Below are 25,226 nucleotides of genomic sequence, written 5' to 3' on the forward strand. Positions count from 1 at the left end.
TTTCAATGTTTCAATATGTAGCATTTACAATAAAAGTATAGTTTCTAATGTATTTATAATTCAAAAAGTATTTCATTAATAACATGAAAATAATAGACAAATTTAATGAGTATTCTCATTATTACATAAGCTATGCTTTTCTTTTTTATGCATCTTTTATGCTGTTTAAAATGTGTCACTGATTATGCAGTTCCGCGCATATACAAACGGATTTTAAAAAAATTATTCAAATTTAAGAAATAAAATTCTATTATATAACAGTGTTATAATACACGATCAGCACGAAATACGACAAATTTGGCGAACTTTTGGCTACGAACAATTTGTAAACAAATCCGAAATGCAAGAACGTCGTAAAATACTGTCAACTCTGAAATTTCCACGATTATATATTTAATGAATATATACACATTTAAAAAAATGACTCAGGCAGTTGTATTACAACAAAACAGCAATAATTAAATCGGCCTCTATTTCCACCGTCCATCACTTCACAGTGAGAGCCATCGCCATATTGAAAGTTACCCGTGACCCTTCAGAAGCTGACCTTTCGTCTGATTGGTTGAACGTTCGAGGAACACGTCTCCAGCCGGAACATTTTGGGAAAAGTTTTAAAATGTTGCTCGTAGCCGGGACAGGTTCCTCCTAGCTAGACGAAACATTTCTCGGAAGCCTGCCGCTTAAAGCCGTACTACTAGAATCTCGTTTCTCGGAATTGTCCCGGGTAAGCGCGCGCGTCTATAGATGTGATAACAGCATTATATTGAATCCCAAACGACTTATAAATTAATCATGAAAAATTATTACATCATAAACTGTTATAATAATAAAGAAATTCTGTCATGTCACAGAGTAGAAAAGGAGAAAACTGGTGCTGCCATCTATTGGCGTGTTACCCTCAGTGTGGGCGCCGGTATATATTATATACCTGTTTTAAAATCGTATAAATAATCTTCTGATAATTATCAATTCTGACAAAAATGAAGTAAATATATAAGATTCAGCATGTGTACGTCATATATTTGCAGATTTTGAATTTTTTCTTTCCCTCCAATAGAATTTATGAATCTTCCAACATGATACCTTGCAAAGAGGTATATTAATTTCATAAATGCAAAATATTGAGCATTCATAGGGTGATACTACCATTTAGAATTGAAAGAAAACACTAGACACTTATGATTGTAGCTTTTGGTGTAGAAAAATTAGCATTTTTACGGAGGTTAAAAAATTGACAAACAACCGGTATATATTACATACCGGTGCCCTTCAAAGGGTTAATTGTCACCTTGAACCAACACTCTATTACGCGTATAGTATTCAAATTTATAACTGGGTTAGTCTTTTATGAACATTGTATAATGAAATATATAATTAGAAAACTTTTCATATACGATTTCAAAAAAAAAAAAAAGTATTTTAATTATTTTATTTTAAATTTACATATATACATGTATAATCAACTGAATGTAATGGAAGTATTTTGGGCTCCAAAGATGCTTGTTAAGAGGTATTTCCTGCTACGTTGAATACAGTCATCCTGTATCGATTATAGCTAATAATAATATCCTCTATTACTATCGCTCTCTCATATGATATTCTATCGCTGAACATGCCACGCAGGTTAAAAATACTGCAAAACTAAGAGTGGTCTTAAAACGTGCTGGCTGCTAAACTTAAATTTTGATTTTAGACAAGTGATGATAGAGTTAGCTTTTTAGAAATAATTTTTTGTTACCCATAATTAAATTATGATTAAAAAATCCAAATTATATTCATTATTTATGAAATTTTAAGTATTTATGAAATTTAAAATATTCTAAGTAAAATGTATTTACGTATGGAATTGCGTGCGAATGTAAAATTAAAATTTCATAGCCATAGTTGAAAAACGGAATTTTATAACAAGCACTTTGCGTGTTGTACTAAATTTATCCAGAAGTTTTAGACGTTTGCGCTGTTTTCAATGCTTGTGACTCAAGTAACACTTCTTAGTTTTTGTCACCTTCAAAATATTGACGATTATGAAACTTGAAATTGTTGTTTCCATTTAGTGTACAAATGACTGTGATGTTACAAATTGTACAAGGTGGAGCATGAAGAAAGACTACTGTTTCTTGTTATATTTCAACTAGATTTGACTTAAAAGATGTGTACCTACTTATCATGTGTAGAGACTGCAGATTCATAAAAATCTAACCATTATTTTCATGGTATATTTTTTTAAAAAATTGTAATTCTTATGCTTGTTACATGAATGACTGATAACAAAATATTAGCGCCAGATTTTGTCAACGGTGTGGTGAAGGAGAAATTTTTAAAAGAAAATAACAAATGTATAAAAGCTTGCGAAGCATTTTTCACCTATTGTTCATTGAAGATAATACAAGAATGAATATTTGGTTTTGGAATCTTTAAAAGAAGTTTGGGCATTGATTTTACATATAAAGCAGTAGTACACTGAATTGATCTTCTGCTACATATTCAATTTTGTATAAAGTTGTAACGAACAAACAAAAAACCTACCTTATCTTTCTTCTCTCATTTTGAGGTCGGAGGGAATTTGCTATCCTTCCTCTAACTTTTGAACTTGAATTCTACCACCGTTGGCAGAAAATTAAAGAAACTAGTTAGTGACTCTTAAGATGTTATGACGTATGGATGTAACCCCCCCCCCCCTCCCGCCAGATTTGCGGTTTTATGTTCTGTAGGAGGATATTCCTAAAGTTTAAAAAATTGTCTTATTTTGAAGTACTGTTTTATAGTGGAGCACCGTTTATACGTCTTTCAAGGGACCATTCACAAATGACGTACAAACGAAATTTTAATTTACGATGTGAAACATATATATATATATATATATATATATATATATAATAATTTATTTCCTAAACAGTATTGATTAATTGATTATATTATCTCCTAAGTTTAATTAAAGTAGAATTATTTTAAAAGTGTGCATCCATACTGGTAAGTTATATTTTGAAAGGTGTTTTGAAGTAATTTGAAAACAAAATGTTAATAATGTTTTAACGGGGACTGGAGTTAAATCATCACGAAGAATAATATTTCAATTGTAAAAGGAAAAATTAAAACATGTAATTATTGTCATTGATCGGAAATTAGTTGACTTTTCAAGGGGAACAAACCTATATATATATATTTAGCTGCGGAACTGTTGTCGTGTCTATATTACATGGAAGAATAAATGCCATAGTACACTTCAAAGAGAGGTTGGACTTCTATTAGCCGCGCAATTTTGATTCTATTAACCTACTGCTGATTTTACACAATTTTGTTATTGTGTTTTTGATTTGTTTAAAATATTAACTGTACAAAGAAATTTAAAATCAATATTTTAAATTTATATTTAATTGATATTAATATTTTAAACAATTTATTTAACAACTTGAATATCTAATTCCTAATCCCAGTAGTTTCCAGCCTTCTTCATCCATAATCACAGTTTTATCATCATTTTCATCGTCACTTTTTTCTCGATTAGACCATTCTCTGGAATATTGGGTGCACGACACTGAATGAAAAATTTTAGAAAAATGGCTTCAATCTTAGGAATCTTTCCTTCTTGAACACGTATTTTCTTTGAGGTAGACTGTCACAAATTTCTGCTCTTTCGTCAACATTTTTTCCATCATAAACAACCATTTTTAGTGTTGTTACAAGAATATCCAGTTTCTTTTTTGCTAATTCAACTTTTGTCGAACCAGTATTCTCATCAAATTCTTTTAAATTTGAATTTTATCTTTTAACGAAATTGTCTTTCGCTTTCGGGACAGTTTTGTAGCTTTTAATTCTGCTTCAGCGTCCTGTTCAGAAGGAAAAAATCGTACTTATTTTTTCATCCAGGCAATCCTCTCTAATCATGAACTGGTTTTCAACTCCTGTACCAGATTGTGATGTCTAATGCCTTTGCTTCCTTCTCCTATCCCATTTTTGGGAAAAACACTTGAACGTTGGGACTGCGAAATGTAAAACCAATGCAGTAAGCAAAAGCGACGTATAACGAAGTTACACGACGTATAAAAGAAATATTTTACTGTTAAAATAAGTAGGACTGAGTCGGGAACAAGATGAAAAGACATATAAATGTAAAAGAGGTATAAACGAGAAACGTATAAGCAGTGCTCCATTGTATCAGAAAATGAGGCATGTGAGTTCTTACTTTTACTGATGATGTTAGCTGCTGAAATTAGCATAAAAAATAAATTTTCCCTAATTAATTTGTCACGTCATTTGGTGTAGCTGCTGGATGATGTTCTTTAGCTTGTAGAAACTATATTCAAAGTATTCCTGCTTAGCACGCATACATGAGTAATTCAAGTCAAATTATTGTATCGAAGGCTAATAATATTTGTCGAAAGATTATATCGTCAAGGAATATACTAAGAACTGGAAATCTTTGTTGGCATTTGTTACAGAATTTTATAAAAATTATCTCTATTAAGCTGTAAATCAAATTACGCATAAAAGTAATCTGAATGATTGTGTTCCTAACATGAAGGCTTTGAATGCAATTCGATTAACATACGTCCAATAGAGCTATTCAGTTATGATTAGAAATAATTTTAACCAATGGAAATGAGCAGTGAAGGTGGAACATGAAGAAAGACTACTGTTTCTTGTTATATTTCAACTAGATTTGACTTAAGGGGACTCGTACACCTTAAAATTCATAAGATCTTCGAATATGTGACTGTAGCAAGAATTGGGATAATTTATTTACTTTAAAGGCAATAACTTCCAACTTTTTACAGCTGACTACATAATATAGCTGCTTTCTGAAATAGTAATCACGACGTTTGTGTTGCCACAAATATTTTTATAATTTAATCCGCTTTGTGACAAAATTTTTCGTCAAGTTTCCACCTTGCGCGCACAGTTTAAAACATTCTCTTGCATAATTTAATTCCATATTTAATATATAGCTTTTATAACATTTTGAAACTACTGTGAACCTCAAATTCTAAGAGTTTCATGTTAAATTTTTATTTTATTTGGAGTTGAATTTATAAAATGTATTTTATTAAAAAAATATGTAATGTTTTCGTGTATAAATTTTTTTAATACTAAAATATTCATCAAATTTTTGGTTCACTTAGAAAATAGTGCCCATATAAAGAATTCCATGAAATTTCAAGTACGTACCATTAGCCATTTTTAAAATATCATGCGCGCAAGGTGAAAACATGACGAAATATTTTGTCACAAAGCGGATTAAATTACAAAAAATATTTGTAGCAACACGAACATGCTGGTTACTAGTTTCTAAAGCAGCTATATTATGTAGTCAGCTGTAAAAAATTGGAAGTAATTGCTTTTAAAATAAATAAAATATTCCAATTCTTGCAACAGTCACATATTCGAAGATCATAAGGGGTTTAAGGTGTATGAGCCCCCTTAAAAGATGTGTACATAATTATCATGTGTAGAGACTGCAGATTCATAAAAATCTAATCATTATTTTCATGGTATAGTTCTTTTAGAATTATATCAGCATTTCGTGATTGAAATCCATACAGCTTTAAGCAATAATTGACACTGCATCGAGGTCGACATCTGAAACCGGAAATTTCTATTCCTGTGTTTGAAGTGTTTTCCATCTTCACTTATTGTTGACAATGTAACCTCATATTGAATAGGTTCAAGAATCTTTTCTTTTTCTTCCCTTTTCTTTCTTAATATAGCGATGCTATCTGTTTCATCTGCTTGCAGCGAATCGGAACTTGTCACGGCCGAAAAACAAAATGTTTATTTCAGTAGGAGAAAACTGAGATTGAGCGTGGCTGAACTGTATCAGATTAAAGATGACGGATGATTGATGAGAGACTCCATAGTCACTAAGAAGTGACAAACTGAACAAAGCAGATTAACCCGCATTTACCTTAAAAAAGGTGAAACGCAGCTTTTTTAAGTGATTAATTTGCCGTTTTGCGAAAGATCGACTGTAAACACTTCCTATAATCGCAAATATTCCACCAAAATTTCAGCTTTCATGATACTAGTGATTATAATTAGCGGGTAACAACTCCGTGTTTCTGCAAAAAGGGATTTGTGCTGGGGAATCTTATAATAGCGATGGAAATTAAAAATATTTTTCCTTATTATCTAGCCCAGGGGTAGGTCAGCCTTTTTATACCTACTGCCCACTCTGTAGGTAGTAAAATTTCTTTACCGCCCACCGGTTTCGCAATAACTTAGTTTAGCGTAAACGCAAAGTTTTTTTTTTTTTTTTTTTTTTTTTTGAGTTGAGGCTTATTAAAAATATATACAGTGCAAAGTCCGTAATTCGGACTCGTCGGGACTTCGGTGATTCCGGATTAGGAGTTTTTCCAGATTATACATCATCAATTTAAATCTGGTAAGATGGCATGCAAAAATTATACAATTAAAATTATGAAATCGTAATTTATGAAATAAAGAGCAATTATGATCTAAAGGATATCAAATTTTACAAAAAAGCTTAATATTTATTTGTTTACTTTATTAAACATTTCTTTCAACGCGCGCATGCGTAAAACATACGTTACGCGCATGTGTAATGTATGCGCATTCTTTACGCGCATGCGTAAAGTTTGTGGCTTTGAGGTCCGGATTATAGATCATTCCGGATAATGTACGCCCGGATTACAGACTTTGTACTGTGTAGCTAAATTTATCCATTTATTTATGCTTTGCTTATATTTATAAGAGAGAGAAAATTATGTCATTTTTTTTTAAATTATTATTTCGCTAACTAAGTATTTACGTATACAATAATAAAGTGAAAGGGGAAAAATTCAAATTTGCATTTTATTTTCCATCCCAACAAAAATCTAAAGATATTTTTGTTGGTTACACGTTGCGATTCAAATATATTGACAGCTGAATATATTAGTATTTCAGATTGAAATTTATTTTAAATAATTCTAATATGTTTAATTAATCATTAAATAATTTAATATAAACTGAAATCAAATTCTGAAATTTTCTTAGTTTTCAGAGAAAGTGGAAGAAAACTTGCAAATAAACAATTCAGTCTCTTTCTGTTATTTATTAAATTTTGTGTATACGTAACAATTTGTTTGTATAATATCTGTACTTTGGAGAAAAATTACTAGAAACTATCTTCATGCATTCCCAAACAAAGCGTTTTTTTAGCAAAGCTTAGCGCAAAAATTCGTAACTGAGCTTGCTAAGTTTTTGACAGTTACCAATAAACGTTAATCAGTTCTCTATTTTGAAGTCTTTGGATAAGATTTAAATCACACTGTAAATGAATTATCTCAGTTTATAGATATTTTGGCGAGGTTGTTTACGTTCGTTTTTAATTGTAATCAAAACAATATGAATTCGGACTCCAAATAATTCAAGTCTTGAAATACTTGTATCACCGTAAATGCTACAAGTACATAATTGAAATATCTTCGCGGGCCGCATAAAATTGCTTTGGGGACCGCCAGTCTGATATCTCCGTCTTGGGTTATATCAGCGATTTTCAAATTTAAAGACTTGGGAATTCACTAAAGCTATAATTTCCATCTGTGGAATCCTTAGAATTATATATATATATTTTTTTGGTAGAATCGCTACACTGCATTTTTCTAAGTGAAACCTAAAAGCCTATCTACCTAAGGGAAGGGATGAGTATTACGGAATGGCCACATAACCAGCGATAAAGTAAATGTTCCTGGCCATGCTTTGCAGTCGCATCTTTTCTCGTAATGTTAGATATAAGCGTTATTGTAGTATGTTTGAATATCGAGCATCTTTTGAAAAAGTTCTGTTTCCAAAATTTCGCTCGCTTACTGCTAATATTTTTATGCACAAAATTTGATATTGTTCTTTCAAATGATGTATGAAATATTAACATTTCTTTAGCGCTTCTGTAGTACAGAAATCTTTGTTGTACTAAGATTAATTATTTTAGCTTTTACTGCGTTTAAATGTAGTAAGTAATTATATTTATAAGTTATTTTGCATCGTGATCAGTCGCGCATTGTTGTATGGCCTCTAACAGCCGATTGTATACGGTCACTGAATATTAGTAAAGTTTCGTCCCCATTTTTTCAGTTCTTCTGCACTGATAGCAGAATGTATGGCTGAAAGCTTATTTTCATAGTTTTCCCCTCTGTGTAATGTAAATGCTATCTGATTTCCCTCTATTCTTAAGTTTACCACGAAAAGCATCTATTCAAAGGCAAATAGTTGTCTGCTGCGTGTCACCGAAGGAATGCTTTTGTGGGCAATCAGAAAGGTCCTTTGTTTCCGAAATAAACTACTTGCTGTCGAAGTGTGACACCTACTTCGAATCTAGTATGGCCTCTAACAGCCAACTGTATACAGTCACTGAATATTAGTAAAGTTTCGTCCCCATTTTTTCAGTTCTTCTGCACTGATAGCAGAATGTATGGTTGAAAGCTTATTTTCATAGTTTTCCCCTCTGTGTAATGTAAATGCTATCTGATTTCCCTCTATTCTTAAGTTTACCACGAAAAGCATCTATTCAAAGGCAAATAGTTGTCTGCTGCGTGTCACCGAAGGAATGCTTTTGTGGGCAATCAGAAAGGTCCTTTGTTGCCGAAATAAACTACTTGCTGTCGAAGTGTGACACCTACTTCGAATCTAGTATGGCCTCTAACAGCCAACTGTATACAGTCACTGAATATTAGTAAAGTTTCGTCCCCATTTTTTCAGTTCTTCTGCACTGATAGCAGAATGTATGGCTGAAAGCTTATTTTCATAGTTTTCCCCTCTGTGTAATGTAAATGCTATCTGATTTCCCTCTATTCTTAAGTTTACCACGAAAAGCATCTATTCAAAGGCAAATAGTTGTCTGCTGCGTGTCACCGAAGGAATGCTTTTGTGGGCAATCAGAAAGGTCCTTTGTTGCCGAAATAAACTACTTGCTGTCGAAGTGTGACACCTACTTCGAATCTAGCAGATGCATGGCAGGTTTACAAATGAAAACTTTTACTGAGCCCAATATTACCAAAGTGGTCAATTCAAACATCCGATCAGTTTATTGACCAGCTGAAGCTGTCGCGATGAGTGACAGAGGTTCAGTTCATGACTGAGGTTCTGTTAGGCCTTGCCTGTATAGTCATTCGAAAGTCCATTGATACGAAGTACACTCGAAAAGTCGGCGGTAAAGAAGAAAACTGAGAGATTTTTGAATCCTCCTTTGCGGTGTTCTCAGTCAAAATCTGTGACATAGCTCGTCAAATTCGGTGCTTATGCCTATTCCTATTATTACTACTACCAACGAAAAATGCGATACCTTGTGTATTTTTTTCCCCTCTTTTAAGTCTTTACCTCTGTCTTCCATGCTTTTTTGGATTCCTGTTGACCTAGTTTTATTTTTGTATCCCCTCTCTCGAATATTTCGACCTTGTGAGCGATGAAAAAGTCATCATGATGTGCGAGAAACGTTAAAAATCTGTAGCGAAACCGTGAATATCGTTAAGTGCTCTTTATATAGCCTAGCGGTGGGTTATTTGCCTGTAACTGGAGCTTAAATAATCCCTCATTTTGTTTCATTTACTCGTCGTAAAAATACCGAAATAGCAAACATGAAGAAAAAAAGATGTGCTGCTTATTATTAGACATAAACCATAGCTGGAGCACAATTCCTTTAAGATGGTAGATCAAGATGAATTTAGTATTGCAGAGCTTTCCTTTATTTTAATACCATTGTAGCTAGAAAATAATAATAAAAAAGTCTTTGATTACAACTAAAAGACTATTAGTAAACAATATTTTTTTCCTTAAATTTATTTTGTAACAGATACTAAAATTAATGATGTGTTTTGCACTGTATTCATGTCAGATTAAGAAGTCTTCTCTTAGGCACTGCTTTTTTAGTAATAATAATACCATTTCTGTGCTTTATAATTTTAGCTTAATTAAATAACAATGGAGGCAAACCTTAGCCTATTTTACTGAGAACTTAAATAATGAAAAAAATAATTATTCAGAAGTGGTCGTATTCTTGCCATTTAAGTATTGGTCAAGAATGACCTAACATTTCAGCAATTTAGGCGTCTCATCTCCGAGAACGTTGTTCATAGTGCACCACAGATAGGTAGCCCGATAATACACCCGCGAAAAGGGAACGGAACACACATAATGAATAAAGTCTAACCCGTAATTCAAAACCGCATCCTGAAGTTCGGATTATTAGAGGACATTCGCTAACCACTATATCACCTACAGCGACAAAATAATCAAACTAGCATGTGTATACTAATTATTGATAATCATCTTTTGGTCCACCAGGGGGCGAGTGAATAACGCCTCTGAACAGTGGTAATTCGACCCAGTTCAGACCTAGACGAACAGGCTATCACCAAGGGTATTTTCATGATTTTCCAAGTATGTAAAGTGGATATAGACTAATTTTCTTTCGAAAGCCTTTTAGGCGAGTAGCCCTGAAATGCTTTGCCTTAGTCATCAACTTAACCTATAACTTTTATCATCTGGACGGCATAATGATTAGCGACGCTGACTGCCGTACCGAAGAGCCCGGGTTCGAATCCCAGAAAAGGCATAGATGTTTTGTGTAGTGTCTGTGCGGCGTGGGGCACTTTAATATGCGGCGATCCGAAAGTTCTCTCGAGAGGTCGGTGGTAAGGGAACTGGGAATGAGAGACCCTCGGACCTGTCCGATAGGGATACTCTCCATCAAAATTGGAGGGCGGAACTCAGCGAAAGCGTAGTTACCTGCATGGCGCTCAAGGCTCATGCCAACGACAGGGACAATATTACTCGTATTGCCAATGTTATTTGTCTGACAAGTTACATTACAACACAACATAATCATCTTTGTTTTCATATGTTATGTTAATTAGAACAAGACTTTTAAGTTTTACGATTACTGTTCGTCTGTCTCCAATGCTCACAGGCACGTAATTTTTTAGCTGTACGTAATGAGTAGTGCGGTTTTTAAGTTCGTTGTAGAATATAATTGTACTGAATCCTGTTCCCAATTTTAATTATTAGTCTATCGAGCGTTACGATTCAATATCTTATTCTATAAAATTATAACAATTATAATATAGTTTGTGGTCGTATGATTTGACAGCAGAATAATTCACAAATAATAATATGAGTATAATCATTCAAAAGCATAGGACTCTGTCAGCTCGTATTAAAATAATAACTTGTCTTTCTTATTAGCCACCAGTAACCTATTGTGTGGACTGTAACCAAGGTTACAGTCATTTAAAAATAATTACGAATGTAATGACGTCTTTATATCCAAAATGAAAATCACATATTTTTATGTTATGTGAACTTAAATAATCGTGTAAAGTTATTTATTTCCATTTCGCTTTAATAAAGAACTTTGTAGTTCGTGATATTCAAATGCTTATTCTTCTATTGTGACTGATTTTAGAGAAAATGTGTTAGGTTGCAGTGAACGACGTTTAAATAGTTTCTGACCGTTTTCTTAGAACTTATAGCTTCCATACAATAGGTTACGTGGATTGTGTAAAACAATACGGGCGTCCTTTCTATAGAACAATAGGCAACAATACGATTTTTTTTCGTACATCTCGGATAGGTCATAAAGTATTACAGGTTATTTTTTTGTGATGCCATTTTGTCGACAAATGTAATCATAACTCTTTGGGAAAGGAAAACTGTTAGAAAATAAAGGGCTGTTTCTGTTGATGGAGTTTCAGATTTATATCTATTATTAGTAACTAACAGACAAATAAAAATTTATTAGTGACGAGAAAAACCTTTTCTTTATTAAGCAATCTTGCTCACTTTTTAAGGTCATATTTCAAATATATATTTTATGCTATGCTAACTTTTTAAAGGCAGACTTTTGTTTGGCATAATTTTTCATTAATAATTCCTAGGCCGTTTTGTTAGGCACTTTGGCAGTATTCTCTCTTTATCGAGAGCAGATATTCTCTGTAAGTTGTTTAGTTCGGTAACTTCCTGACCAGACGAGAATTTAGTGACTCTTAACTGCCGTATTGAAGGGCTCGCGTTCGAATCCCGGAGAAGGCGTGGATGTAATTTGTCCGTCCCTTCATGGGAAGGTGGCCCACCTAATTAGGTGCCTTCATAATACAGAGACCACCGCATGTGGCCTTAGTAGTGGACAACGCCTGTAAACAGCTAGAGCTCGCCCTTGTTGGTGGAGGGGGGGGGAGAAGTTCGGTAACTCAGATAATAAAAGGGCAATGTCACAATTTTTTAATTTGGTTTTTCTTAAAGCTTTTAATTAAGATCTGTTAAATTTAATTAATTTTAATTCCTATCTTCATTTTCCAAAAAGTAGTTGCATACCTTATCTCATAAATTTGTTTTATACTTTTTTAATATGCTTCCAATTGTTTTGAGTAGTGGAGCCATATGTCCATACATATGTCCACTTAGCGCATTTGAACTCTATGTAGAAAATGTGCTGCGGCAAGCAAACTCGATCAGGTTGCTCATCTCAATATCCTGAATCATTTTGTTTGAAATCAAATACTAATATAAATTATCGAAGTGTGGATTTGATATTTAAATAGACTTAAGTACGAAAGGGAAGTTAGGAATATTTATCGTTTCATTTACTGGTATTATAACTTGATGTCAAAATTAAAGTTATTTCATATAAACCAATAAATCATTTAAATAAAATTTATAATAAAACACTGTACAAAGAGGGCAGCAACTAAGGATAAATTTTATATGAGAATTTTTGTGACGTATGCTGGATTTGTACAATGAATAAGAAGTTGCACTTATCATCAAAAACTGATCATGGGATTACTGCTTCCATTAAATTCTTTTACTTGAAAATTTCGTTGATAAAGTGCGAACAGCTTTTAAAGAAATGGATTTTTTTATAATGACAAATGTTTCTTTGGAGTATGTTCTTAAGCGAAAAGCAAACCTTCGTGAAAGACGTGGGAGGGGGGGGATTGACATTCAGTCAATCCATTTAAACGTCAGGATTTGGCACTAAGGTGAACTATTGCCATTTCGTAATTATAGCCTGTCACAACTGATGAGCGCGGTCGTTTACAGGATCTCTCTTTATAATAGGTCGTTTACAGGATCTTTTTTTTTTTTTTTTTTTTTTCCTATTGATTTAAGCCTATTTTGTTAAAAAAGAAATAATTTTGCCTTTGACCTTTTTTGTTTGTTTGTTGTTGTTGCTTCTTGCTTTAGTTACATTAGATGGCTGGATCATTCTTTGCTATTCCCGTTTAATCTCTTCACAAATTTGCACTGATGAAAGCTTATGATATGCATTGTAATAAATGTGCATTGTGTTTGAAATAATTGAGTATGACAATTGGTGAGTTCAGCGGTAAACGAACCAACCTTTTATCTTTCTTCGGCTGGGCTGTTTCGCTTTCCTGCTGAGCACTGTTTTGCAAAAAAATACATCTCTTGACAATCCTATAGTCTAATCCCTTTTGTTTTGCAAATGACCCCTATTCCTCTTCCTTTTTTTAAATTCCCGTTTGATTGTTATGCGCTTTCATGCATATACGGATTGGGTCGCATTGAGCAACTTTGACACTAGAATCAAATGTATCCCAAGGTTGGTGCAACCCCAACCAGGTGGCGCGTGAAGCGTCCTCGACGTCGGCCTCGAAAAACAGCGATTTATTCACTCTGAGAGGTGCATCATTTTTAACACAATATATGAAAAGTTTTTCCCACCGTTTACTACTGCATAGCTTTGAGTGGTTTTAGAAAGCGCAAGTTTTTAGTATTTTAATTCCTTAATGATATGGAATACCTTAATAGTTAGTGAAAGAAAGATCACAGGGGTGAACGAGATGAATCACTAGTAAACTTCAGTCTTTTGTGCTAGTTTCTAGAGTTCTTTTTTTCGGGGGGGGTCATTAAATGTGTTTCTAAACGCATTAATTTCTGTCCTTGAAATTAAACATTGCAGATTAAAATCCCGATAATCCAATGTTTTATATTACATTAAAGGCGAACATGACTCGATTCCTTTTTTTATTTTTTAAGGCTCCGATGAGATGCTATTGTTTTTAGGAGCTAGAAAATCGTGACCTTTAGGAATAAAGATTAGAAACGGGGAATCACGTTCTTGCCAATTGATAATTCATAAAATCTTGTAAAAGTTTGTTCTCATTAATATTACAAAATGAATTCTTTTAAAAAGTCATTATATCTGCTTTTTAATAACAATTTAGAACAAGCATTACAGTATATTATAAATGTAACAAACGAAACATGCATCTGTAATAGTCATAAAATATCGGCTGCGATATATCTGATTCTGTTCTTAAAATCGCTAAACATGGTAATTCCGACCGAGTTCGATTCCAGGCGAATGGGCTGGCTGCTTGGATGATTTGTGTGTAACGCGTGTACGAGCCAGTTTCTGTTAGAAAGTCCTCCATGAAGAAATCTCTTCCTTTAGGCAAATAGCTCGAGTGTGCTTTGCTATAATCAACTAAACCGAAATCAAAATCTTTTGTATTTTTACGTCTACGTGCAAAATAAAATCAAAAGGTAATACGGTCAAATCAAAAGGTAATAATGAAATTTTGTAGTAATGTGTAGATGCAGTGATTCCTACCTTTTTCTTTTTTTAATTTTATTCAAATGATAGCTTATTTTTTTGTATTTTAATATTTTTCTATTTATAGAATTTGCATCCAAAAAGAATGCAGAAACAGACGTCGTAGTTTTTAAGACTGAATATCTTTTTGAGTTGAGTTTTAATGTTATTTAACAGAAAAGGGTTCCGTTTTGAGTATTATTATTTAACAAGGAAAGCGAAGAATGAGTGTATTTTTTATTTAAAAATACTTTTGGACATTTTCCTGTGTAGGATAATACTTGCCAACAGCTTTCTTTACAAAGATATATGCATCATATAATATACTATGGTAGTACTCAGGCATGCTTTGATTCTTATTAACATGAATTTGTTTGGTCAAAAAATAAAATAAATAAAATCACGTTTAAACAGATATTACATTATTACCTAGCCACAGTTAAATTATATGTGTTTTTTCATCTCTTACAGCTGTGTTCTTGTCTTCCAAGTAGGTGTTGTCAATTAAAATTTTTTAAATGTGACATTCTGTTTTAGTTTTTTTTTAATTAAAATAAATACTATTTTTTTTTTTTTAAGGAAAATTTTGACACTATGTCTTCCTGTGACGGAGAAGATAGTTTTTTTTAAAAATATATTTCAGTTATTCAACGTTATAGATTTTTTTTTTTTTTTTTTTAAAGGGAGGCATTAGATTGTAGTTTGAAGTTTCCAAATTGCAAATTTTATTGTATTATTATTTTGCTTATATGCTGCTTTTCATTTAATTCACAAAAACTTTGATGAGAACAGTATACCAAACTCGTGGAAAATCCGCGCAAGATTTCTGCTGATAGATGATGGCGTCATGTTTTTGCATATCGAGCAAACAGGAGGAAGACGTTTTGCTTACTGATGTTTTAATATAAAGACTGCTGTGGAGCATTGCGATTAAAAAAGAGAGGAACCAGTGTAAAACGCAAGTTCTAAAAGACATTTTTAGGAAAGTTTAAAACAATGAGATTCAATACTTTACCAGATACTTTTAGCTGTTTCTTGCTGTTTTAATGTCAATAAATTTTTGTCAAACTGTAGGTACTAAAAGGTAGTTACCGCAGGGCGTAAATTTACACTTAAAACTATTTTGTATACTGGTTGTAATTATGATATATGAGAAAGATGATATACAAGAAAAATTAGTGCGTATTTTTGTTTTTCGTTGTTTTAACGAACATTAATTCATTACATACGAAAGGGTTTTTGAAGTGGTAGTGGGCCATGTAATTTGATGAAACTGTTTATATAGTTTAACGGCTGTACCTTCGATTTTCCCCGAGGTCGTGCATAAATTGACTCTGCAGTTAACTTAGCGAAAGAAAAATATACGTATTTCACATAGAAGTATTTTGTCAGAAATGTTTAATTGTCCAATAATAATCGGACCGCTTAAGGCCTTCGATTAACGAACGTTTTCCGGTCGAAACCTTTCTATACGCCCAACTGCACCGTCTACACTGTTGTTTGCTTTATTTTCATTATTGCGGCCATGAAAAGGCAGACCGACGCACTGTAGTGTATCTGATGAAGTTTTCGCGAAGCGTTATCGGACAGGGTGAAATGGCGCAGTCGCTGAATAATGTAAAATGCGCCTAACCCAGCCCTTATTTTATGTTATCGTCTGGATTGGGGGCCTTTGGATCCCACTGCAATGTCTGGAAATTATGCACTTTAAACTACTGACGTGGGCTTTATTAATGTAATTATTTTCAGTTACCGTTCGTAGTTCCTATAGTGATCTTCCGAGATTAATTCTTAGTGCCTCTTAGTTATGTTAATTGAACAGTTATGAAGATGTGCTCATTTTCTAGTGATTAAAATATAAATGAAACCACGTCGACATTATTTAATGTCTTAACCCCATCATATGGTCGTGTAAAAACAGTTTCTAATAATGTATCCGTGTATATATATAAACACATTACCAAACTGCTGTTTTGAATTAATAGTTTTAATAGGCATTCGTGTAAAAAGCAGAATACAGCTCACTGTGATTATTAGTGCAGTGAACTTTCTGTAAGTTTACTCGGGATTGTAGACGGTTCTGGTCTTTGCGGAGGTCACCGTCGTAATAGAACGATATTCAATTCGTCTTAAAACGATGGTTGCCACGAACAGCATGCAATGTATTAGCACAAAAGTCCAGACATGATGTTCGATATCGACATATATTTATTTTCTCAGAAATATTTTCAGAAGTACTCATCTTAGGAAAATGATCGCCATGAGAAAATTCACTATAAGTTGTTTCTTGTAGTGGGCATAGAAATCTGTGCACTGTACATGCGTAGGACGTTTCGATTCGAGTCTCGTATGTACGCTATGTGATTCCTTGAGATGACTAGAGAAAAACTATTGGAGAAGCAATTTATTTCAAAATGTTTTCTTGTTAATGAGATTTTAAATTTTGAGTAAGCGCATCAAAAATATTTCGTAAAGGGATGCACAGAAGAATGTTATTTTGCTTTTAAAGTTCTGTTATAATTTCTTAACTAAGCCCGGTGACGGTAGTAGATTATACTATACGAAGTTCTGGCATTCAGTGATTGTAATGCACACTGAAGTATTCGTTGGATTAATGATGCAATTGGATATATTTTTCTCGATTTAAAGAAATTATCAGTGTGATGCCGCTCATTGATGTATCAGGTACTTAGAAATTTGCCAAGTACAGTAAATTGTCCTTGAGCAGCTTAGTAAATAAATGAATTCTTGTATTTTTTTTTTTTTTTTTTTTTCTTGGAGTACTTATCATGTACAACAATGGTGTTAGTGAAGTAACAGTTCATTGTGATGGTTGAACCTGGACTGGATAGATTTCTTGCAGAGATTGGATTAATCTAAAATTTAATCCTTAAAAAAATGAAAAACAAAATTTGAGTTATATCCAATCGAGACACTAATATGATATCAGTCATCATAAAGGATGTCCCAACAAAAGCGCCTGATTTGATACGCCCAATAAAATACTTTATTTTTACATATTTACAACAGGTAAATGTTCCGGTTTAAGAATAAAAATTATGTGTTTTCCACGACTTGCTCTGCAGCACTGCACTCTTTCACTAAAATTCGTAATCACTTTTTCACATCTGCCTGTTGAGGCAGCTGTGACACACTGAACTTCCTTTTCAAGTTCTTTCGTTGTTAGTCGTTCTAGAATTTTAAGTTCGTATTTTTTTGGGACTTGCTATAATGTTGTCATTCACAATAGCAATGTTTTCAGCAGACAGGCTGGGTGATTTATATCTGCTGTCGAACCTGTGTCCTTAAATTTCTTTATCAACCTACGAAATGTTTTTATATTAGGTGCACTTTCATGTCCAAGAGCTTTCTAACAGTCCATTCACAATACTAGCCCTTTTTATGAGGAATTTTTACTATCAAAACTTGCTGTTCCTTTACGTGTCGCTCCATGTCTAAGCTGCAATAAACCTGCGAAATGAAGAGGCAGTGATAAAATACCAACGTTCGCCAGGTCAGATCACGTTCTCAAATAGGAACTTTTACGTGTTTTAAGTGTGTAAAAGTATTTTCCATTTTCTAAAAATGCAATATTTTGGGGGTATTAAATCCAGCTCTTTTGTTGGGATACCCGTAATCTTCTTTAAATAAGAAGATGTTTTAAGGCTTTCTCGCAGACAGACGATATTAAAACATTCCAGAATATCAAGAAATATAGGAAGTCGGTAAGTGATGGATATTAGAAATTAGTTTGCTTGTTCTCAGTGAAAAATAAATGTATGTAATGGCGAAATTTGCGGTTTGGTGGTTTAGATGATTTTCTTTAGACATAAAAGCTGCGAATAGTCGATTTGTCACAAAGAAGATTAGTTACTGAAATTTTATCTCCAGTTCAATTTAGGATAATTTATTTTGCAATTAATTGAAATTGTTATTTGCCTTCTTAATTCGAAGTGGCTCACATCTTTGTTTTAACAACATATTGGTGTTTAAGTGAAAGTAATTCCTTCTGTCCCCCCCCCCACATTTTTATGCGCTTTTGCATTCACCAGAGGAATGTAACAGAAAAATATAAATTATGCTGCTTCATCTGCTTTTAATAATCTAGAACTGTTTATTTAATTCATCTTCGTTTAGAAGGAAATTTTTTTATATAGTAACAATGAGTAAAATTAGGTAAGATAGAATTTTTATTAATTTAATATCAGTGTTCCGCTGAGTTAGCAGACATAAATATTGGTTGATGACTATATATATGAAGTAATATTTCCATTCCTTTCCCCCTTGAGTATGTTAAAAAAGAAGTGGAATAAATTGTTTTAGGCGGGAAGGCGTAAGAGTTTGTTTTGCAGTTTTTTTTTCTCTTTATCATCATACTTTCTTCCGCTTTCCAGAAAAGTGACATCGGTATGTATTCTGCAGGTAGTGCCCCTTTGGGTGTTTTCAGGGTGTAATGGTATGAAATAGGCTTGTGTGCCAGTGTTTTTATGCACCAACAGCTACAAATGAGTGAGGCGTCTTCTAGCCGACATGTCAAACTGAAAACATGAAATAGCCATGGCTTTTCTCTTGTTTTCGAAATGGAGCAGAACGTGTTGTAACGTGCCGTACTCTGAAGAAGCCATTTAGTTTGGGTTATTAAGGTAAAAGATTATAGCTAGATTTTACCGCCTCGGGTCTTTTGTAGAATTTTGTAGATTTTACCGCCTCGCAGTCTTGAATGAAATTTGGGAACGCTGGCACGGGTATATAGTAATTCCAGCTTGTAGTAATTTGGGAGCAGTTCGGGAACACTGCTTCCGCAAACATTTGTTGAATACTGATGTGAATGGCCTCATTTTTATGTGATTCTCGGCTTTGCTGAGGTACTTTTGTTATGTATTAGGTGCACTTAAATATGCTGTTAAATAAGTTTAAAATATTGAAATATTACGCGTTTCATTTTCATACTGCTTTTGTAATATAAGCAGAGCTCTGCAAGGAATGTGCATTTTGAAAAAAAAATATATAGTTAAATGAAGAGTATGAAGGTGCTGGACTAAAATTTTGCTTCGAACAGGTAAATATTTCTATTTTTCAGATTTATTTATTATCTTGCTTCATTAAAATTTAAAGGAAAATTTAAAGAATTATAATGCATACGATTGTGTATTGAAGTCTTTTGATAAAGTAAGGAAAAAACTAGTATGTAGGTATACCAGTGCTTTCTGATATCTCGCCGAGTTATTTAGACAGAATAGTGCCCACCGTTCGGGGAAGGGGAAAAAAAAAAAAAAAAAAGATTTAAGCCTACCTCGTTACTTCTGTTGCTGGGGAGGAGTTATAGAACAAGAAATTTGTTTTATTTATAACAATAGTTCCTGTAATTTTGGATTTGTAATTGAAAAGTATGCCTAGATTTTCTGTTGTAGGCTGTCGGCGCGATTTTATAATCGGGAGACAATTTCCCAAGGTCTTTCTTGATTTTTATCATTACTTACGTGAGGTAAACAACAGAAAACTCCTTTCAGCCAACCCTTATCTATTTTTGAGATTTTACTCGCTTGGGCACTCATGAAGAGCCCAGTGTTTATAAAAAATTATCCTCTAGTTTCATCGTCGCGTACCTTATACCTCTTAAATACTCATACTTACGCCCCTGACCTACCTTTTAAGGCGAGAATAAGTCTTGAAGAATAAATTTTCTGAGATGTTGGATGTCATTAATGGATTTAAAAAGTTTCTGCGCCTTATTTCATTTTACTCTATATTTATCGCATTTCAGGATCTCAGGGCCGTGGTGTTTTCTCACGGCACGAGTATAGAAATCATTTTATTCTGTGGTCGGAATATATTTCCGAATGATAAAGGAAACATATGCTTGGTGTAGCGTAGCCCTACTCATTTTGGTCGTAGTCAAGCCAGGCCAGAAAAGCTGATTGTATAGCTGAAATTTTCAGGTATGTTACCGAGAAATGTTTGAATTCTGCTGCATGTTTAAATTAAGTGTTTGTAAGCTTAGGATTTTTAAAACAATAAATATATTAGTGGTTTTGAATAATATCGATGTGTGTATTATTAAGCGATTTCTTTCTTTGCTATCCCATTTCAGTTTTATTAGATATTAGTTGAGTGCTGATGCTAATATTAGATTTGAGCCCAGTCATTTTCATAAAGTACTGAAAGCCATTTTCAGATGGTATAGTGGTTAGAGGAGCCGACTACGATACTGAAGGGCCCGGGTTTGAATCTCGGAGAAGGCATGGTTGTAACTGTCCGTCCCTTCGTAGGAGCTAAAGGTGGCCGCCTATTAAGTGCCTCCACAATAAAATGGCCGATGTCGAAAATAAGACAAAATAGTGCCCACCGTTCGGGGAAGGGGGGGGGAAGATTTAAGCCTACCTCGTTACTTCTGTTGCGGGGGAGGAGTTATAGAACAAGAAATTTTTAAAGCAAAATCAATGATATGAAAATTGCATATCATTGGTTCAGATTACATTGTAGGTTAAAAGATCAATCACGCTTTATATAACTGATAGCGCTGTAGATAGAAATTACTTGGATATAGTTACAGGTTTGACTTCAAGCAATATCCACCATTCTTTTTCTTTCATGATAAACAACTTTTCAGTACCTTTCTGACTTTTGATAAAGGACAGCTGTATGCTTTCGAAAATCAGAGACCTGTCATATTTTGGTTTTCTTACAAACAAACAGGCAGCCGATATAAATAATACTAGTGGTCATTTGACCACTGGCATTATTTATATCGGCCGTCTGTTTGGTAATTTCGGTCCCTTTATCTTCAAAAATCGAATAATGTTTGGTTTGAAATATTATATTTCGTGCGCTACAAATAAGGAGGAGATGCTGTGTAATTAATTTTTTAAATTCTTCCTGATTTTATTCGCAGATCACTGTCCAGAAAATTTAATCTCTGTTTTTGGACTGGTTCTATAAAATGAGATGAGTCGATAAAACATCTGAATTTGTTGCATTAAAGAATTGTCCACTGCAGAGAATTCATAAAAGTACCTTGAAATGGTTCGTTGTTCTTGAAAGCGAAATTGAAACTGTCTTGTTGTTATAGATAAACGCGCATATCACTAATTTCTTAAGACGTGCTTATAAACTGCGACTTAACACATAATGAAAGCAGATTTTCCTTAAAACTTATAATAGTGATGAAAATTTGCAGTTGGGAAAATAAAATAAAGGAGTATGCCTCGTAATTAGAAAATAATGGATACGACTTTGATTTTGCTAAGAACATGTCCTTGAAGTCATTGGGCCAAAAAAAATTTGGAAAAGAGAGAATTTCTTTAGAATTCTTTCCTGACGATTAAGCTGTTTTCATTAAATTTCGTTTAGTTAATCAAAGTTCTCCTTCTTAAACAGTGGTTATTCAATTTTGAAGTCAATAAAATTAGGACTTTTTAGTTCATACGGGCCTTTTATATCCCTTCAGTGCTTTGCTCTCTGCTCGTTAGAAGAGCACACTTGCCTTGTCGTAATTAACGAAAGATATTAAACCAATCCATTCCATGAATTAAATTTATTTTTATTTGCTGTCTTAAAACTTATTGCTTTTCATGAGTATATTAAAAACTGATTTGCAATGGGATGACTGAACAGATGTTAAACATTTACCAGAAGTGTTAAGTTCTTATTCTTCTCGTATGTTTTATTGTTTTTTCTTTTCGCATTTTCGCTTAAATCAGGGACGTGACTGGCCGCTTTGCGCTTGAAATATCGTTACCTATGTTTATATAGTTCTTATTCTTTTCTTTTATTATTTCGCTTTAGTGCTGCTTATCCATATCTTAAGCCAAAGAGAGTTTATTATGAAAAATGGTGTAATGAACTTCCACCGAAATAATAAATACTCTTTAATCCTGAGACTGCAATTTCACCTCATTTGCTTGCATATCCTCTAGAGTTGCGAAAAGAGTGGATGGACTGGTCGACAAGCCATTGTCTGAATCTTAGCTCTCGGTCATTGATTTTGGGTAAGATTCGGTCTCCGTTTGCTGAAAGTGAACCACCTGTTACCACATTCTCCCTCTTGCTTGGATCAGAATGTCTGGAGATAAGAAAGTTGCTTTTTTACTTTATTTCATTCATTTGTACACGAAGCGAAGGAGTTCTACTTTCCATTTCCTGACAATGGAGCTCTGATTTGCGTTTAAGAGTGACTGTCGTCACTGTTTATGACCAGTTATTTTCTTGTCGATGCCACATGTCCTCATTAGTCTGTGCTTTTCTGTTTGGTCTGCTTTCTTTTTCTACCTGTGCTTGCATTATTAGTATAAGCTTTCCATTTCTATTGAAATTTCAGTTTTGGCTCTGAAACACATGTTTATTGGGATTACTTAGTAAATTCTATATTTTATGAGTTATGTTCTTCACGTTGTTACTATCCTTGCAGTGTGGCCCTTGAGTTAATTATCTAAAATAATTGATAAATGTTGTTATTACGTATCCTTTTGATCTTGAAATATCAACTCAGATCAGACGAATTCATCACGCCTAAGAAGAACAGAACACCTAACGGTGGCTAAAGCCTTTGGTACCTTTAGGTTGGCAGCAAGTCTTTCGTCCATGCCAGTCCTAGGATCTCATCTCCGTCTTTCGTTACCGACAACCTCTCAAAGAGCATGCCACCATGTTGCAAAGCCACTATACTATACTGTGAATATCCATGCTTTCTCCTGAATTCGAAGTCGGGCTGAATTAAATAAGGGAATATCGATCACTGCCAAAGTGAAATTAGTTGAAGCGAAAAATTAAAAAATTTCACAATCACCCTTTAGAAAGCAGTATTCTTTTCACCTTCTTACAGTAGTACTAAATGTGTTAATTTCTTACAATAGTACTAAATGTTCTAGTCGCAAATGCAGCTTCGTTACTTTGATTATATAAGGAACTGTAGTCTCGCCGGGTTAGCCTAAATTCAAGTATGACTTACAAGCTGGATACATTATTTTAATATTAAGAAGTGTAAAGGACTTTTCCTTGAAGTAGACTGCTTTATAGGAACTCTTTTTTGCTCAGAATGCTAATCTGTAACTCTGCTGTTGATTTCAGTGTTAAATATTGCGCTAATTTTCCTCTTGTCTTCGTTCTTAATCAGTTTGTTAATCATTTTTGGTATTCTCTTCAAATGTTCAAATTAAATAGCCTCCGAGAATGCTGAGCTTACCAGTTGCCGAATAGTTAAGATCGCTGACTACCGAGAGTTTTACCTAGGTGCGATCCCAGAACGACCTGTCTCCATGGTTGGTTTTCGTGGATTCCTCTGTATGCAATGTGAATGCGAGCTAGTTTCCCTCCCCCCAATGAACCTCTTTAGCTTTGCCATATTCAGTTAACCTAACCTAATCCATAAGTGCTTGCTTCGTTATAAAATCGGCACAGTTTTTAAAACGTTATGTCCAAGCATATATTTTTCTTGAATTCTGCACAGCTTTTTCATGATTTGGAAGCTATCTGTGATAGATTATAATGGGAGTATGTTTACATTGTCATGGGTACTTACTTACATCGGAGTCAAGTTTTAATTGAAGTTGGGCTGTTTTCGTTCATCCTTATTAGATTTCATGTATGAATTCAAAATCAGTTTCGAAATCTATGTTCGCCAATCATAATGAAGAAAGTTTCTTTTTATATATTTGTAACAACTCGAAATCTTCATATAAAAGCGACAATAAAATACATTTTTAACTCTAATTTTTAAATGCGATAAAAAATAATAAGTTGTACCCTTTTCTAGAGTTCTCTAGTTGGGAAAGAAAGTTTTTGTGTTTTATGCACATTGAACACCTGAAAGACATTTGTAGATGAATTTGGGACTCCTTTTGTAGATGTCAGGAAATTTCTGTCATTAATCACTTATACATATGCTTTTATTCTGAATTCTACTTAAAGGTTTCAAACTTATTTTACATTTTTATGTCAGTATTTACTGAAATTTTTATGTCACTATTCTTAAGCAGTTACGAATTTACTGAAACTGCTTAAGAATTAAAAAAAGGAAGCTTGCAAGTTTTACAGATTAAATTTTAACCTATTTTCATCATAAGTAAGGCCAGCGTTATATTTCCAGTTTGCTATATTATTTATTATTAAGTATGCACTAATATTTTAAAACTTAAAGATTTAATTATGTATACGTGAAACTGGATTAATGTAATATCTCATTTAAGGTTATAATTTATCCCTAATTTTTAACAAACTGTTTCCTATATGAGATTACACGATCCTATAAAATGTAAATTCATCAATGTGACGCCTTTTTTAGTCCATCCGACAGTTCTGTAGAAGAGAAATTTGGATGGTCAAGGTCACAAAAAGACATGTTTCTTGTAATGAGAAGTTTCTCTCCTTTCAGTTTCAGTTTTTATATTTTTTATCGTGGTTTTATACCTTTTAAGTCAATAATTAACTGCATTTACTTGCGTGCTTCTTCTTCCATATTCCCTCCTAACTACTTTCAGCATACGATTTAGAAACTGATATATGGCAACAACGTAAACTGTATTCACAGATAATAATGTAAATGTTCTTTCAGTGTATAAATGAAAGGATTATTGATGAAATTAATAACTTCTTTGAAAATGTGGAATAAAGTAGTTTTACAACAGTGTTTCCTATTTAAATGCGCTTTTTAATATGCTGCGTTCTCCTTTTAAGTAAT

At 33.4% G+C, this 25,226-nt stretch overlaps 1 protein-coding gene across 3 annotated transcripts in view; it reads left to right on the forward strand.

Annotated features, from left to right (window-relative positions):
- Positions 1-25,226, forward strand: part of LOC118180954 (atos homolog protein A-like) — a 213,122-nt gene that overhangs the window by 96,507 nt on the left and 91,389 nt on the right. The window contains exon 1 of one of the 3 annotated variants that reach the window (XM_035350033.2): positions 20,310-20,490. The exons of the other annotated variants lie outside the window; for them this stretch is intronic. The gene's annotated coding sequence lies outside the window, so the exon portion shown is untranslated. Of the gene's footprint in view, positions 1-20,309; positions 20,491-25,226 lie in introns of those variants that run through there. 3 annotated transcript variants of the gene reach the window in all.

Source organism: Stegodyphus dumicola, chromosome 5 (assembly GCF_044657685.1).
Source record: "Stegodyphus dumicola isolate Sdum_Otavi_A_Nest chromosome 5, ASM4465768v1".
Lineage (NCBI taxonomy): Eukaryota > Metazoa > Arthropoda > Arachnida > Araneae > Eresidae > Stegodyphus > Stegodyphus dumicola.